The sequence below is a fragment of the Hippopotamus amphibius genome, chromosome 10, assembly GCF_030028045.1.
Source record: "Hippopotamus amphibius kiboko isolate mHipAmp2 chromosome 10, mHipAmp2.hap2, whole genome shotgun sequence".
Lineage (NCBI taxonomy): Eukaryota > Metazoa > Chordata > Mammalia > Artiodactyla > Hippopotamidae > Hippopotamus > Hippopotamus amphibius.
Genome location: NC_080195.1, coordinates 62,377,720 through 62,384,200, shown reverse-complemented (window position 1 = coordinate 62,384,200; position 6,481 = coordinate 62,377,720). Strand labels below are relative to the sequence as shown.

The window sequence follows — 6,481 nt, the reverse complement described above, 5'->3', positions numbered from 1 at the left end:
AGAACAAAATTTGAACCTAGAATTTGGGGATTCAAAATCTATTCTTGTAACCATTGATATGTAACAATTACTTGCTCATAATTTAGATAGTGTTCTTTAATATCTTCCCCCCAAAAAGGTAATTCTATAAAGTGTCCTTTCTACCATGGAAATATATTGCTATCTTCTTGCAACTGCCAGGACATTTTCTTTCGCTGCAGTCTCTAGGTGAAGCAAACAGCTAACTGATTGCTATAAAGCTGAAAACAGCTAGACAAGGCTCTTGGCTTTGAATCACTTCTCCAGGACATGAAAGCCTTTTGCAAAACCTGAAAATGTCTCCCTGGAGCAAAGGACTTTCTGAACTATGTTTAAAATAACTTGGGAAGTGATGTAAAAAATTGGAACTCTTTGAGGTTATAGGAAACAGCTAATGCAATCAGTTCTCAGTATTGATGGGCCAGTTCTGCATAACTCTTCCCCCAAACCAATTAATTCACCATTTCCCACTGAAGAAAAAGAGAAGAGAAGAGAGAGATACCTATGCTGACGCCTATTGGAGCAGTGTCGCGGGCAGCAATGGGCTAGTAATAACTGCTGAAGAAAGTACTGCATAATTATAGCTAATCAGTTATGCTAAAGTGAGCCAATATGGCAGCCTAATTGAGATGATCCTTGTTGCTTCTTACAGGAATGCAATTTAATTAGAATGGGTAAACTGACAGTCAGCAGTAACCTCACAGAATCCCAGGCAATATGAGATGAGCAAGAGAAATATCACCCCGGCTGGCTTTCAGTCTGTAGGAAATGGACATTGAAGCTGTCTACTTGGCCTTTGGGAGAATGGAAGTCATTTTTCATGTGTGTTTTGGGCTTGAGAAAAAGGGTGTGTTGTTGTGTTTGGACATTTAAAGAAGAATCAATCCAGATAAAGCAGACAAAACAGTTTAACATACATTTCAAGGAGCTGTGAGGTTTCAAAATGTCCAAACCCAGAAGAAACTAACCAGATTGGAGTTTCAGAGGGGCCTAATTTGGAATAAATAAGTGGCAGCTGTTAAAAGTAATACACCTGTTTCCACTGTGAATAGTCAGGAGGAGAGGAATGTTCTTGCCGACTCTGAGGGCAGGTGCCGAGGGAGGGGGAATATTTTGGTTCAGTCTACTGGAAAAAAAAAATACCAAAAAAGGGCAGAATCAGGGAGCTGCTGACATGGCTTAGTTGGCACTTGGTAGTTGACCAATCTACAGGATAGGTAGGTGGGCCAGCCTTGGAGATTCAAATGTGGCCTATGATATCATTATGAGAACTCCAGGAGTGTGAGGCAGGGTTACTCATTCTCTGGCTTGAATAGAGAGTGGGGATCAAAACAAGAGCCTTCTTGTAAAGTAAGTCATGTCTTGAAAAAATAAAGCAGGTGAAAGCTAAATTCTGTCAACAGCTGCTATATTCAAATGATCAAATCCCACAGATAACTGACTGGACAATACCATTTAAAATAACTATGTATTCTCAACAGAGAAACCCCTTTGAAGATCTGTTGTATATTGATGACCAGAAGTCGTTCTACTTTAAATGTAGCTTATCAAGCACTCTAATACATAGACTCAAAAGTCAGATCCCAAATCTTACTCACATAATTGCTGAAGACAAAATGTTTTGCAATATTAACTACATGGATGTTACTAAACCATTTGAAAGCCAAATAATTCACACGATGTTGCTTTGAATCACAATTTATAACGTTATTGTTTTTAACTTAGATGGAAGGGTCAGTATCATAAAAGATGTTAAAGTATGCTAGCAAATGGAGAGAGAGAGAGAGAGGATGGAGAGAGGAATTTGCTGCAGATCTAAAAGAAGGAAAAAACAGAACTATCAAATCCTTTCCCTTCCAGGGTGCCCATCTTCTTCCCCTCCCAATTCTGTTGGTGTGATTTGAGGATGACCACATTTGTCAAAAGACTTGATGTGTGGATATAAAGTGATGTTTTCATGTTTGTTAGAAAATAAGATCATAAGTTTATGAGAAGGATAATTATTAAAGATGTGAGAATGAGTTACAAAAGTATCATAGTATATTTAAAAAATTACTTGATGCATTTAAAAATAGTGGCTATCTTTGGGTGGTTGCATTATGGATTCTTTAAAAAAAATTAATTTCCATCTCTGTATTATCTAATCTATAATAAACAGGCATTTTGTGTAATAAAAATTATCTTAAAATGAGATGCTGGTCAGTATTTCTGGATGTAAATTAGAGTCATAATTGGTGTATATCTTTATATATTCAAATATGTAATATATACTATACACATGTACATATATAATTAACAGAAACAAGTCAAACGTATTATACATTTTTTTTTTTTTTGCTGTCTTGCCTTTGGCCTCTTGCAGTAATCTGTATCAGTTCTTGCATTTTCTTACACTTCTACTCACATCTTCTTTCTTGCTTTTCTGACCCAGGTTGACAATGTAGAATTCATCCTTTGATATTTTCCTACATTTTTTTTTCACAAATAAGATCTTTTATTTGTCACCATTAAAAGTCTGATTTTTAAACAGAGTCTTGGACTGGCGGCTCATATCCATCAGCTCGTTCAACTTTAGCACCTGTCTCATCCTAGTAGCTTTTCCAGAACCACTACCTTCACCATGTAGCTCCATGAATTTTCCCAATTCAAACTTGGGTTTCTTCAGCATTTTTGCTTTTCTAACAAAGACATCATGGAGTGGATAAATAGATTGGCAGGCCTTTTCTATGTCTTTTCCAATGCTGTCTGGAATCAATTTATTGACCACCTCTTTCAAGTCATTTGTCTGCACCTCTCGGGTCATGATTTCCATCATCTTCTTGCAGATCTGGAGGACCTGCTGGTGCTGGGCATATGAGGTCTTCCGAATCTGATTGTTGCGTTTTTTAGTAAAACCCACACAGAACAGACGAAGCAAATAACCATCGGTAGTCTTGACATCAATGTGAGCTTCAATCATGGTCTGCCATTTTTTGACCATGGAGCACATTTTGTTACGGGTAAGATCCATGCCATGGAAATTAGTCAGGCAGTTTTTGCCCTGGACATCCTCAGTAGTAAGCTTGAATTTTCTAAATGCAACTTCATCATTCTGCAGATCAGCAAGGCTTGCTTCAAAAACACGACCCTTGAGGCCATCAGATGCAATTTTGGTTCCTTGAGTTCTCATGACTAGTGTTTTCCCAATATTTCTTATATTGAGCATAGCTGGTACTTTCACATCATACCAATCTTTCTTAGAAAATGGGTCAACCACTTTCTTCTTAGCTTCCTTTTTACCGCCTTTCGTAAGGTGCTGTTCTTGCCAGCCGCCATGGTGCTGCTCAGGGAAGCAAAAGGGCTTCCCTACATGTTGATATGCTCGTGTAGATGTGCAAACACATCACATGTTGCTCTTGGTTGTTTAACGAAATGGGATCAATTATACATAGATCTTTAGGTCTTGCTTTCCTCACTCAATAATGTCATTGAAAACCTGTCAAACCAACTGCAGGAGCTCTAATTCCTCATTTTAATGGCTGTATGATATTCCATGGTGTAGATGTACCATAATTTATTCAGCAATTCCTCTATTGAAGTTTCTAGATTTTTTTGCCACCATGAAAAATATTGTAATTGGCATCTTTGTACATGTGTCATTACTCACAGTTTTATTGCTTTGGGAAAGTATCCCAGGAGTGGGCATATTAAGTTAGAGAAAGTCCATCTAAAATTTTAATAGATATTGTCAGATTGCTTTCCAAAAAGGCAGTAACACTTAATTTCACCTGCCATGTATGAAAGTACTCTTTTTCTTGCATTACTGACAATAATCGCATTCTCATTCTTTTTAATTTTTGACAATCCAATAAGTGCAAAGTAATATCTCATTTTAACTTTAATTTCATTTCCCTGCCTATTAAAGAACTTTAGCATCTTTCCAAAAGCTTATCAATCATTTGTATTGATTCTTGTCTGAGTTGTTTATTCTACCTATTTATTTTGCCTATTTCCCTATGGGGGTATTTTTCTTTTCAATTTGCAGTTGTTCTTTGTACATTTTGTACCCTAATCCTTTGTCTGCCATCTGTATTATATGTTTAATTTGTCATACCATTTGTCTCCTGAATTTGTTTGTGGTAACAGCTGTATTATACTTTGATACCGTTAGATATATCTATCTTTTCTTCTTATAACTAACAACATTTTTGTCTAGCTTTGGAGGATTATAAATGGTTATATTTAGCCAGTGTTTCTCGGTAGTCCCAGTGTTAGTTGCCAAGGGGAACGAAAACAGTAACAAAACTGCCCTTTGCAAATGGACAAGTTGGGAACAGAAAACTCCAAAATAACAATGACTTGAATAAGATGGAAGTTTATTTCTGTCACAAAGTGAAGTTAAGAAGGAGATAATCCAGAGCTTGTATGATACCCCAGCGTCAGGGATCAAGTTTCTTCTTTCTTGATGATCTATCGTGCATGGCTTCCATCCCTCACATCAGCTCATGACTCAAAATTCTGTTGGAGATCCAGCCATTTTGTCCATTTCCAGTCCAGAAGGAAGAAGAGGGAAAAGATAAAGACCAAGCCCTTTGAAGTTTTTTCTCAGAAATTGTCCCCCGTTTCCATTTATATCACATTGACATTGCATTAAGAACTTAATTACACTTAATTTGCAAAGGATGCCTACATTTCCCTGGCCACTAGTGAAGAGAGACTATGAAACAGTCTTTATTTCAGGTGAGCCTTGTGCTCAGCTAGAAACTGGAGATTTTAATACTTTGGAAGATGGGGAAATGCTCACCACAGGAGAGCTTCAAAACAATAATTAGTCAAGACACTTTCAGACTAATATTTTGGGGGGAAATATAGCTTTTATGAAGGCTTTATAGTACTCTAAATAAATAGATAAATAAATGATGGGTAAATACATTAATAGATTCACTTCTAATATTTTTCCAGAGCTCATTTACTTTACCTAAGCTCTTTCTTTCAACACAGCCACTCCCTAATCGTCTTCTTCTCTAGCCAAGTGGGAACAGACATTTTAGAGCAGATGATGCCTGTTCATTTGGAAAATTGCTATCAACCAAAAGTGACCCAGGCACCACTGCATAAAAAATTTTTTTCCTATCCATTGCTCGGGTTCACCAATTGCCTGATACTCTCAAGAATCTGGAAACTTCCTTCATGAATCTGGTTAAAAGGATCAAAGAAAGAACTCACTGGGAGGAAAAACATTTTCCAGTTAGAAGGGTGAACGCTGCTGGGTGTTTTTTAATGAGTGGCTAGTGGCTAGATTCAAAAGAGTAACTTCTGTTTAGATGCTCTCATGTCTAGCTTATTTTTTAATAAGATTGCACATTGCGAAAGAATGTAATAAATTTTATCTTTAAGAAGCAAAGATAGAGGCAATGCAGATGCCATAGTTTATAATGTGAGTCTGTTATCTGGCTGCCTTTTGAACCTAAGAGATAAATTTCAAAATATGTTTCACCGCCATTTGCCATGTATTGAAAATAATGCAGATTTTTTGAGCAAATCTAGTCTCTAATTTTGAAATATAATATCTGTATTATTAAAGAAATGGTCAGGAATTAGAATTAGGGCCACATGATAGGCAGACATATGTCTTTTTATTTTATTCTTTGATCATGTCTAATAGCAATAAAAGAAAAAAAGAAGAAATAAATATCCGGTGCTGAGCTGCTCATTTACAATTCCACTATCTCTGAAAACCCCTGGATCTGTCATTCAGCAGGATGACTTTTTCCCTCATGATTGAAACTGAACTCAAATGCATGAAATGGGCCAATAAAGTTAAACTCTTAGGCAGTGATTCTTCGATAAACAAACTCTCCATGCAGCACTTTATTACTCAATTCATGCCACCAACAAGCATGTTAAAATTATAAACCATGCAAATCAGAGCTACCTGATTTTGCAGCTGTGAGGCATATACTTCTATTAGTCCTCACAGTAAACTGAAGATGGCAACATCACCAAGTCTGAAATTTATGTTCCCTGTTCTGCTTCCTTTTCCTATCTCTGTTCTCTCACTTGTAAGATTAATGTTCTCTGATCTTTTTACTCATCTCCAGTCAGTCCAGCTCATGATCTGATTATTGGGCAGCTGGGCATGGGGCTGTGTGCTGGTCATGAGGTGAACACTGGTAAATAGACAGGTCCCTGCCCTCCAGGAGCCCATGCCCTAGAGCAGAACTGCACAGCCATATGGTGAGACCCATTGCAAATTATTTTAAACAGAATAATAGTACTTGTAATGCTTATGTTTTCCAGTGATTTTTACTTTAAAAATATGTTAGAATATGCAGAGAATCAGTGATATATAAAATAAATGTTTGATATTACATTAATATATATAAAAATTAGAACAGATTTTAAAGTATCCATACATTAATATATATTACTAGCAATCACTCCCATGTTTTCTCCAATAGAAGCCTCTGACAACTGGTCATAA

General features: G+C 36.6%; 1 pseudogene; it reads right to left on the bottom strand.

Moving 5' to 3' along the window:
• Positions 1 to 2,540: 2,540 nt before the first annotated feature.
• LOC130829838 (40S ribosomal protein S3a-like) lies at positions 2,541 to 5,500 on the bottom strand (annotated as a pseudogene).
• Positions 5,501 to 6,481: the final 981 nt, after the last annotated feature.